This window comes from Rhinoderma darwinii, chromosome 10 (genome assembly GCF_050947455.1).
Source record: "Rhinoderma darwinii isolate aRhiDar2 chromosome 10, aRhiDar2.hap1, whole genome shotgun sequence".
Classification (NCBI taxonomy): Eukaryota; Metazoa; Chordata; class Amphibia; order Anura; family Rhinodermatidae; genus Rhinoderma; species Rhinoderma darwinii.
This window is the reverse complement of record NC_134696.1, coordinates 15,189,167-15,201,197: the sequence shown is the minus strand read 5'-3', so window position 1 is coordinate 15,201,197 and position 12,031 is coordinate 15,189,167.

Below are 12,031 nucleotides of genomic sequence, written 5' to 3'. Positions count from 1 at the left end.
CGGGCTCCTGCTGCAACTGCCGGAATCGAAGCGCGCGCCGATTCCGGCAGTTTAACCCATTAAATGCCGCTGTCAATAGTGACAGCGGCATCTAATGTGTTTGACAGAGGGAAGGAGCTCCCTCTGTCACCCGATCGGCGCCCCCGCAAACAAATCGCGGGTCGCCGTCGTGTTTCCATGACAGCCGGGTGTCTAACAAAGACCCCCAGGTCTGTCTTCAGCATCAGCCTGTTAGGCGATGCCGGAGGCATGACCTATTAGATTGCCTGTCAGTTTTACACTGACAGGCAATAATGCTTCGGCATACTAAGTATACCAAAGCATTATATATGCGATCAGCACATCGCATAGTGAAGTGTCCTGATGGGACTTAAAAAAAAAATTACAATCAGTTAAATAAAGTTTGTGAAAAAAAATAAAATAAATTACAGTCAAAGTCAAATAAAACTACTTTTTTGGCCCAAAAAGTGGTTTTATTTAGTAAAACTGTCAAAACAAATCACACATACACATATATGGTATCCCCGCGATCGTAACAACTTGACCAATAAAATGAACACATTAATTAAACCGCCGGATGAACAGCGTCCAAAGAAAACGCAAAAAACAACGGCAAAATTCTCTCTTTTCTCCCATTCCCCCCATAAAAAATAAAATAAAAGTTAATCTATAAGTCCTATGTACCCCAAAATAGTACTAATGAAAACTACACATTGTCCCGCAAAAATCAAGCCCACATACGGCCACATTGACGGAAAAATAAAAACGTTACGGCTCTTGGAATGCGGCGATGCAAAAACAAGTAATTTTTTTCTAAAAGGCTTTTTATTGTGCAAACGTAGGAAAAACATATAAAACCTCTACATATTTGGTATCCCCGTAATCGTGCCGACCCATAGAATAAAGTTAACATGTTATTTACGCTGCATAGTAAACGGCGTAAATTTATAACGTGAAAATTAATGCTGGAATAGCTGCTTATTTTCAATTCTCTCCTAAAATAAAGTTAATAAAAGTTAATCAATATGTTATAAGCATCTAAAAATGGTACAATTACAAAATACAACTCGTCCCGCAAAAAACAAGCCCTTATACGGCTATGTCGACGGAATAAAAAAAAAGTTACGACTCTTGGAATGCGACCGTGAAAAAACAAAAAATAATCCTTGGTCATTAACGTGCAAAATAGCCCGGTCATTAAGGGGTTAAAGTAACAATGGGACAGAAAAACAAAAAAATAAACTTGTCTATATGTCAGTCTGTAATAGATTCTCAAAATAAAAAAAAGTACGCTCAACCATTGAATAGTGGTTTAAATGGGATGTCCAGTTTATAAAAACCATCTTCATAAACACTATTAGGGAATTCAGGGATAAAGAGGTTTTCCCATAATTATTATTTATCACATATCGGCAGGATAGTGTCCAAAGAAATTGTCAGCCGCACAGCCCCAATAATATGTGGCTGCAAGCCCGTCTGGGTCACGATTATAAGACACAAAAATAGTATATTCAAAAAATCAGGCAGCACTCCAAGGTATAAGAAAAACAAAGTGGTGGTGTTTATTGGTCCACAATAGGTGATAAATATCTGATTGGTGGGAGTCCGACCGCTGGGACCCCCACTGATTACGAGAACGGGCTTGCCTTGCTGTTCTTGGGAGCCCCAAATTAATGAAGCAGCAGTATGCATGATCGGCCACCACTCCATTCATTTCTATGGGGCTGCCGAGCACTATCTCCGGCAGCCCTATTAAAAAAAACCGTAGCATTTGCCAAGCATGCGCACTACAGCTCCATTTATATGTGCCACCCAGGAATGACAATAATAAGCCAGTTCTCGTGATCGGCTGGGGTCCTAGCTTTCAAACGCCCAGCGATTAAAGGTGAAATAGGTGAAAAATATTGATTAAGGCAAAACACCTTTAAATATCCCATGATGTACAGAAATGCTGTAAATAGCTGTTATAAAGTAATTTGTAAAGTTTCCAGAATATAAAAAAATCCCTTTCTCATTATTTTAATAGTTTTTTGCTTCCTTGGAGGACGGGCTATAAGCAGAATCTGTCTAATTCACCCTTTGCCAGCTGACAATATAGTCCCTTCTTACTTTCCCTGCAGATTGGTAACATGGGATGCAGAGAAGTGTAGACATATACTGTGTGACATCCACAGTATGAACTCCCATAGAAACCAATGAAAATATCTAAAAAAAAATGAAAAAGAAAGACTGAGTGGACATGTGCAGGATTTATATCTGCTGCCAGGATGCAAAGCTTTACAGCTCTAACAAGATGAGAAGAAGGTGTCCCCTAAACTATACTGCCATCCTACAATAGAGGCTCTGATCCTTCCCTGACAAGCTGAGAAGTAGGAGTCTCCAAATCTATAATGCCATAGAATTGTAAAAGCTCTGCTCCTTCCCTGACAAGCTGGGCAGAAAGCTATTTCTATAGGATGGGACCTGGCTGTGGGGAGAGTGATTGAGCATGCTTGTACACCAACACTCAGCTCATTAGATGGGGCTACACATTTCTATAAACCTTAACTTTTTCCCAATCGCCGGCTGTATATAAACGTCTGGCAGTAGGGTCCTTAAAACCTGCGCCATAGTGTATTTACGGCATATGTTTTAGCTAGCTGTCCGAGCGTTCGCTTTTGCTGCTTCTATCTTCTCAGATCTATTGTACACAGCACTCAATGAGTCTTGGTGATCATGTAAATTGTCACATGATCGAGGTGATGCCGTTAGTGGCAGGCTGCTGCTGGGTCTAACTAGAGATAGCACAGCCCTATTAGTGACAATAGTCACTATAAGATGCCTGATTTCCACTGTAAATAGCGTTGCTGTGCACCCCCAGTTAGAGTGGAAAAATAAGGTCCCTAAAAGGTCTTTTCTGACCTTTGAGGGACAGACCATAATAATGAAAAAATAAAAGTAAAATAAAGTGCAATTAAACGTAATAATTAATACAAATAAAATACCCACCCAAAAAAACGTAAAGCTAGCCCTGACCCAATTACCCTAATGTAAACATGTAATATATAAAAATTTACGGTAGATTATAACAATAACAAATAAAAGGTCTATTTTAGGATAAAACTATATTATTACCAGAAAAAAATAGCTGAAAAGTAAAAAATATTGTGTTACTATTACTTTAAATCTTTAAGCCTAGAAATTCTAAAATAGCAAAAAGGGTGTGTAGAAAAATGATTAAAAAAAAAGAAACCTGCGTTGTCTACGAAAAAAAAAATCGCAAAAATAACTTTGCTAGGCCAACAAATAAAAATGTTATAGCCGTTAAACACGTGCTAAAAATGACTAAACGTTGTCTGGTCCTAAAGGACCAAAATAGCCCGGTCCTGAACTCGTTAAACACCCGGTTGCGCCAAACTATGACAGTAAATGTCATAAATGACTCTTTATTGGATAATTTTTTTTAACATCATTGGTCAAGGGACCATTTAACAAGAAGGCATAGTCCAGAGTTAACAACCCCTTGAAGAATTGATTTGGAATTTATCTATAATGAGATAAGTCAGCACTGAAAAGGGGAGCCAGTAAGAATGATACTCTCCTAATTTAATATAAAACCGTAACAGCAATAACATTGATAAAAAAACGTAGCAAAAATCCCTTTAATCACAAAAAAATTGGTACCGCAATAAACTGTAAAACTGCAATAAAAACAAAAACATCAAATGGTAACCAGTTCTGTGAATATTCATTGCAAACCTCCTAAGCAGACAGTCAGTGATGTGTGTATAACCAGCGCTATATACTCATGATCCTCTATGATATCCTGCACCCCGCTCTGTGAAGTCTGGTTATGGGCAGTGTGGCTGGGTACTCTGTTTGGTCTTATTAGAACCAGTTTGGCTTGGCGCTCCGCGTAGTCTGAGTGCAGATGTTGTGGCTGGACGTCTTATCTTTTATACCTTATATAAAAACATTTATATAGTGTACTGGACACAAATGAAGCAAATTAACAAAATTCTCTGTAAATGCCCTGGATAAATATCATCTGCCGATATTAAAAGTTTTCTCTATAGGTCATTTACATGATCGCTCACAGGGAGTATGTTTAAGTGACTTTCACCCAATTTGATAAAAAGTTTATTAATCTAGATAGGAAGGTTTATACTATATTCCAGCCAGACAAAGCTGCCTCAACCCCAGCCACTTATTTTCCCAAACCAATGCCCCAGGGAAATACAGAAAGAGAGAAAATATAATTGGATTAAATTTTGGAAGGACAGGATTAAGGACCCAAACACAAAGTAGAGCCCTGTGCATGGAGCTTGTACAGCAGAACACACAGGTTGTAACACTCCCTTGTACGTAGCCAAACATTGTGTCGCGATCCGTGGCTATGTGGACACACTAGGCCGCACCGACATAGTGGAGTAGCAGCTGGCCAAACAACAATCTATAGAGTCTATGCAAAGATCTAGCACAAGAGCACCTTTAAAAGTCTAGACAGTAGCAGAGGCCTAGGCACAGATGGAACTTGAGGGTAGATGATGCCATACGTGGCGGATGATATCAGGTGTGGCAGATGACACCAGACGTCGTGTATGACAACGGCATGGCAGATGACACCAGACGTAGTATATGACAACCGGTGTGGCAGATGGCACAACTCGACTCCATCACTAGAAGAGGCTTTTGAACAAACACAGCACGGGATGCAGGATACAGGTAGCATAACACGGGAACACTGGGAACGAGATACGACTAAGGGACCATTCACTAAAACTAACATGGGAATACACAACAATGCTCAGGCAAGGAGTGAGAGGGCAGAGCCCTTTTTAAAGTCTGTGTAATCTGGGGATAATTAGTGATTATATTAATGTGCGCTGGAATAAAATGCACCTTAGATAATACAGCAGAGCAGGGCGGAAGCGAGTGTAGACGTCTCCTAGGAGGGAGACGCTGGCCAGCACTCAGAGGTCTGCGGTCGCGGCCGTCGAGTGGTGAGTAAGGACAAAGGGCCGCGAACGTTACAGTACCCCCCTTTTGCATCCTCCTCTTTGGTCCAGTATGTGAGAGGAATTTCCTAATGAGGGTAGGGACATTAAGGTTCTCTTCTGGCTCCCAGGACCTCTCCTCAAGACCAAAACCTCTCTAGTCCACTAAATAAAAAGTCCTTCCTCCTACTCTCTTGCAGTCCAGGATCTCCTTTACTTCAAAAACATCAGAAGAACCGCTGGGAGCAACTGCAGGACTAGGAGCTTTATTGCAGTGGTTCAGAACCACAGGTTTCAGGAGACACGTGAAAGGAGTTGGGGATTCTGAGGATAGGAGGCAGCCGAAACTTATAGGAGACAGGGTTTATCTGTTGCAAGATCTCAAAAGGTCCGAGGAACCTAGGAGCAAATTGGTATGAGGGCACCTTCAAGCAAATATTCCTTGAGGACAGCCGAACTTTGGTACCTGGAAGAAACCTTGGCGGCTCTCTTCTTCGTGTATCCGCTTTTCGCTTCATGCGATAGACTGCCCGCATAATAGAGGACCTGGTCTGCTGCAAGATTTGTAGAAAGTCCCACACAGAGTCAACTGCGAGTACCTGAGATGTAGCTGGAACAGGGAGAATAATTTTTGGATGTTGGCCGTAAGCAATGTAGAATGGTGTGGAACTAGTAGACTCACTTGTATTATTGTTATACGAGAATTCGGCCCATGGAGGAAGCTGTAACCAGTCGTCATGCTGCACAGAGATGAAGATGTCGAAGATAATTCTCCATGATTTGCTTAATCCTCTCGACTTGACCATTAGACTGAGGATGGCAGGCCGAGGAAAAGTCCAATATCACGAGTTTGCAGAGGTCTCTCCTGAATTTTGAGGTAGAAAATGTGTAGCATGAAGAGATTTGCCAGTCGAGGAGCAGAAGGTAGATGGGTCAGCGAAATAAAATGTGCCATCTTAGAGAACCTGTCCACCACCACCCAGACAGTAGTGCACCCTGCTGAGAGAGGAAGATCTGCGACAAAGTCCATTGCAATATGCTGCCAGGGAGGTTGGGCACAGGCAAAGGCTGGAGCAGACCGGCAGGCTTGGAGTGAGCAATCTTATTTGAAGCATAGACAGTGAAGAAAGAAACATAGTCCACAATACCTTTGGGCAGCGTGGGCCAGCAGAAATGACGAGCAATCTAGTCTCAAGTTTTACGAACACCAGCATGCCCAGCCAGTTTGGAGCTGTGTCCCCAGCAAAGAATTCTCTACTTGTCTCACCGGAGGGATGTCTCTAACTTGCAGGGGATTAGCAGTAACAATGCAAGACGGATCTATGATACATTGAGGGGTCTCCACGGTGTCCTCTGTTTCAAATGACCTGGACAGGGCATCGGCCCCCACATTTATGTTAGCGGGACGATAGTGGAGCAAAAACTGGAAACATGTGAAGAACGATGACCACCTGGCTTGACAGGGGTTTAGCCGTTGAGCCGACTAGAGATAGGTGAGATTCTTGTGGTCAGTGTATATCAGAATGGGATGAACTGCACCCTCTAGTAGATGTCTCCACTCCTCCAGTGCCAACTTGATGGCCAGCAACTCCCGATCCCCAATAGAATAATTGCGCTCTGCGGGAGAAAAAAGTCTAGATTAAGAGCCACACACTACTGCCTTTCTTTTGCTGGAACAGAAGTTCACCTGCACCAACAGAGGAAGCATCCACCTCCAACAGAAACACTTGAGGCACGTCAGGATAATGGAGCATTGAGGTTGAAGTAAAGACCCTCTTGAGGCTATTAAATACTGATTCTGCCTCTGGAGTCCATAAGTTGGCGTTCATACCTTTCTTGGTCAGGGTAGAGATGGGAGCAGTCAGTGACGAGAAATTTGGGATAAATTGCCGGTAGAAGTTAGCGAATCCCAGAAAACGCTGTATGGACCGCAGGCCCTGAGGATGTGGCCATTCCAGAGTGGACTTTACTTTCTCAGTATCCATCTTGAGGCATTGCACTGAGATGATGTAGCCCAGGCACTTCTCCAGCTTGGCAAACGGACGATTCTCCCTTAATCGCAACAGAACCTGATGGACATGCCTCCGGTGTTTCGTCGGATCTGGGGAGAAGATCAAAATATCATCGAGATAGAACACCAGACAGAGGAGATCTCGGAAGATGTCATTCACGAATTCTTGGAAGACCGCGGGAGCGTTACACAGACCGAAGGGCATCACCAGATATTCGTAGTGCCAATCTCAAGTGTTGAAAGCCGTCTTCCACTCGTCACTTCGACGGATTCGGATCAAGTTGTAGGCCCCATGCAAGTCCAGTTTAGAGAAGATCTTGGCTCCTCGTATGCGATAAAATAGTTCCGAGATCAGTGGCAAAGGATATTTGTTTTTGACCGTGATCTAGTTGAGACCACGGTAGTCAATGCAGGGTCGAAGAGATCCGTCTTTTTTCTTCACAAAAAAGAACCCGGGACCGGCCGGGGAGGATGATTTTCATATGAAACCCCTCTCCAGATTCTCCTTGATATAAGCTGACATGTACTGAGTCTCTGGGAAGGAGAGGGGATATACCCGACATCGTGGAGGTGAGACATCTGGAAGCATTTCAATCAGCATCTCAGCCTCCTTGTTGCTGAAGATGTCTGCAAACTGAGAAAAATGAGAAGGTAATCCCGCTAATGACTGAGGCAGAGGGGGCTGGACACGACTGATTTGTAACAGGCAGCGGTGGAGACATTTGGGGCCCCATTGGAGGACTTTTCCGGTATTCCAGTAAAGGACTAGGGCATTAAATTCGGAGCCAAGGCAGACACAGCAAAACAGGATTGACGGCTTTAGGCAAGATGAGAAATGCAATTTGTTCCATATTGCATATTGGCGCTTCAGTGGCTTGGTCTCAGACACGATAGGATTGGACAGAGGAAGTCCATTTACCGAGGCAACAGCCAGAGACATTTCCAGGGGGAATATGGGCAACTGGAGATGATCTACTAGGTCTTGTTGGATAAACTATGCCGCGAACCCAAAGTCCAGGTAGGCAGAGACCTGGTGCGTCTTCTCGCCGGACACTATAGTCATGGGAATGGACACTTTCTAAGAGAATTTCTTATGTGGCTCCATTCCACCTAGGGTTTTTTCTCCAACAAATCCTAGGCGCTGGAATTTTTGGCATCCCGAAGTGCGTCTGAGTTGTATCTCCTGGACAGAAAGTTTGAGACAGTCCACTTGCATAGGTTCCTCTGGTGGAACAACTGATGAGGGCAGCAGGGGTTGCTGGAATGTAGGAGCCAGCCTAGGGAATCTTCTGTACCGGTGGACCTCTTGGGACCGTTCTTGGATCCTCATGTCAATCCGGATAGACAGAAAAATGAAATCATCTAGGGTAGGTGGCAGATCTCAAGCGGCAAGCTCATATTTAATATTGGAAGACAGTCCCTGCCAGAAGGTAGTCGCCAAGGCCTCGTTGTTCCAAGTGAGCTCTACCGCCAGGGTACAGAGCCGAATTGCGTACTCGCCCACGGATGGTGTCTCCTTTTGCAAAGGGTCATCAGAGTTGCAGATGCAGAAGAAACTCTCCCAGGTTCCTCAAATACCATGCGGAAAAATCTGCAAAAAACATTATAAGTCACGGGTCTCTGGTCCCTGACATTTCCAAATGGGGTTTGCCCATGCCAGGGCCTGTAAGGAGATAAACTATGAAGGCGATCCTTGCATCATCAGAGGGAAATGTCTCTCCATACAGTCTGAAGTGGATCTGGTATTGGTTTAGAAATCCCCTGCAGGTCCTTGCGTCTCTGTTATAGCGAGGAGTTAGTGGTAGGGATAATCGGGAATTTGCACTGGTACTGACAGGTGGTGTTGCAAGAGGAACAGCAGGAGAACCAGGAGCAGGTGCCATGAAAGCAGAAGCTTGCACATCCAGCTGATGTGCAATGGTGTTCACTGCCTGGAGGAGTTGGTCCTGTCGTGACAGAAGGTCTCGCATATCTGTTTGCATGACCTGTGATGTCATCATGGTCTTGGGTTGACCAGCGGGGTCCATGGCCTGAGCATACTGTCATGATCCGTGGGTATGTGGACCCACTAGGCCGCACGGCCGTAGCGGATTAGCAGCTGGCCAAACAACAGTTTATAGAGTCTATGCAAAATCCTAGCACAAGAGAACCTGTAATAGTCCAGACAGTAGCAGAGGCTTAGGCCCAGATGGAACTTGAGGGTAGATGATGTCACACGTAACGGATGATATCAGAGGTGGCATATGACACCAGATGTCGAGTATGACAAGCGGAGTGGCAGATGACACCAGACATGGTGTATGACAACCGGCGTGGCAGATGGCACAACACGACTCCAACACTAGAAGAGTCTCAGGAACAAACACAGCACGTGATACGGGTACCTGTGGGGCACTATCTACAGGGGGCTTTATGTAGGGCACTTTCTACAGGTGTGGGCTATATGTGGGACACTATCTACAGAGGTGGGCTATACATGGAGCACTATCTATAGGGGAAACTATATGTAGGGCAGCACGGTGGTTCAGTGGTTAGTACTATTGCCTTGCAGGTCTGGAGTCCATATGTGGGCACTATCTGCAGGGGCTTCTATGTAGGGCACTATCTACAGAGGCTCTATGGGGGTCACTATCTACAGGGGGCTATGGGGACACTATCTACAGGGGGCACGGTGTGTGTGTGTGTGTGTGTGTGTTTGTGTGTGTGTGTGTGTGTGTGTGTGTGTGTGTGACACACACAGTGTATGATACTATTATAATCAGGGACACAGTGTATGGCGCTATTATAGTTAGAGGTGCAGTGTATGGCACTAATATATTCAGAGGTGTTGAGAATTTTATCGTCGTTTAGAGGTGCAGAAATGTTTTAAAAGTGAGAAGCTGAAAACATCTGAGGGGAAAAGTGCTCAAATGATTCGTGGCTGGGAAAAATCCATCATAGAGGTCTGAACCGATTGGTTCTGGGGCTGTATTTATGTTCTGAGCTTGGTTCTGGTGCTGTATTTATGTACTGAGCTTTGTTCTGGTATTGTATATATGTACTGAGCTTGGTTCTGGCGCTGTATTTACGTACTGAGCTTGGTTCTGGTGATGTATATATGTACTGAGCTTGGTTCTAGGGATGTTTATATGTTCTGAGCTTGCTTCTGTGGCTGTATTTATGGACTGACCTTGGACTTGGTGCTGTATCTATGTATTGAGCTTGGCTCTCGTGCCGTATTTATGTATGTTTAAAGGATCTGCCAGGCACAGCTTCTGTGTCAACGCCCATAGGTAATCAGTCTGCACCTGCTTCTATGTCTGTGAGACTGACTCCATCTTCCACCACTCAGGATGGCAGGCTTAGGAGTGGGAGAGCCTATCACAGCCTGGCCAGACGGAGGTAGCTCCCGCCCTCTGTCTATTTATACCTGCCTTTCCTGTTCCTCCTTGCTTGTGATTCTTCTCTGTTAGTTTCCTGGCCCTGCTGCAGCTTCTTGAACTATTTGTCCCTGCTTCATATTGACCCTGGCTTACTGACTACTCTCCTGCTCTGCGTTTGGTACCTCGTACACTCCTGGTTTGACTCGGCTTGTTCACTACTCTCCTGCTCTGCGTTTGGTACCTCGTACACTCCTGGTTTGACTCTTCTCGTTTACTACTCTTGTTGCTCACGGTGTTGCCGTGGGCAACAGCCCCATTTCCCTTAGCTACTGTGTACCCTTGTCTGTTTGTCTGTCGTGCACTTATTGAGCGTAGGGACCGTCGCCCAGTTGTACCCCGTCGCCTAGGGCGGGTCGTTGCAAGTAGGCAGGGACTGAGTGGCGGGTAGATTAGGGCTCACTTGTCTGTTTCCCTACCCCCATCATTACAGTATGAGCTTGGTTCTAGTGCTTTATTTATGTAATGAGCTTGATTCTGGTACTCTATATATGTATGAACTTGGTTCTGGAGCTGTAATTATACAGGATGTGATTATATAGAATACATTTATAATAACAAAATTGCAGGGCAGATGGAATTGTTTTTTATTCATTGTACATTTAATGGGAACCTATCTGGTAGTTTTAACCCCTTGAACTGCCACCATGCGGTAATACATGACCTGACAATATTTCCAAATGCATGTTTTTTTCAGATGCAGCAAAATCTATAAAATGAACTTTTAAAACGGCGCACACTATATGCTAATTACTCATTAAAGGGTCATGGGGCGGTGCCGCCACCCTGAAGAGTCACATAGTCCTGCCTCCAAACCCACCTTTCCATGCTTGATTGACATCCCCCTGGCTAATACAACTTTCTTGGATGTGCCATTGCTATTGGGGGGCTGTGTGGCACTATATACAAGGGGGGGCTGTGTGGCACTATACACAAGGGGGAGCTGTGTGGCACTATACACATGGGGGAGCTGCGTGGCACTATTTACAAGGGGGAGGGCTGTGGCTCTATCTACAGGTGGCTGTGTGTGGCACAATCTACAGGGTACTGTGTGTGGCACTATCTACTAAGGGGGGCTGTGTGGCACTATGTACTAAGCCCTCAAAGTAAAGGACACATTAAAATGCTATATAATTTTCTTTATTACACCATATGTTTCTCTTGACTGTATATATAATATGTATATATATATATATATATATATATATATATATATATGTATATATATATATATATATATATATATATATATATATATAATATGACATTTATATAATATGAAAGCAGGAACAGAAAAACAATGAAATAGCAACTGATCCATGATGTTCCAGATGACCAAGGCCAGTCTGAGACAAGGACCAAAAAAGCACTGAACAATCATTTTTAGGCTATTCTATACTGCACTAACAAAGTTTTATTTTTATTATTGGATTTTTTTTTAAGCTTAAAGTGTAGCTAAACATTTGACAAGTCAGAAGTTTGGATTGGTGGGGGTCCGAGCAATGAGACACCCACCAATCGCTAGAACGAAGTAGCTGAAGTGCTCGTGTGAGCGCTCAGCCGTTTCGTGTGAGTTCGGCTTTTTACGGATATAAAAGTATCGGTGTACGGACTCAATAGAAAGT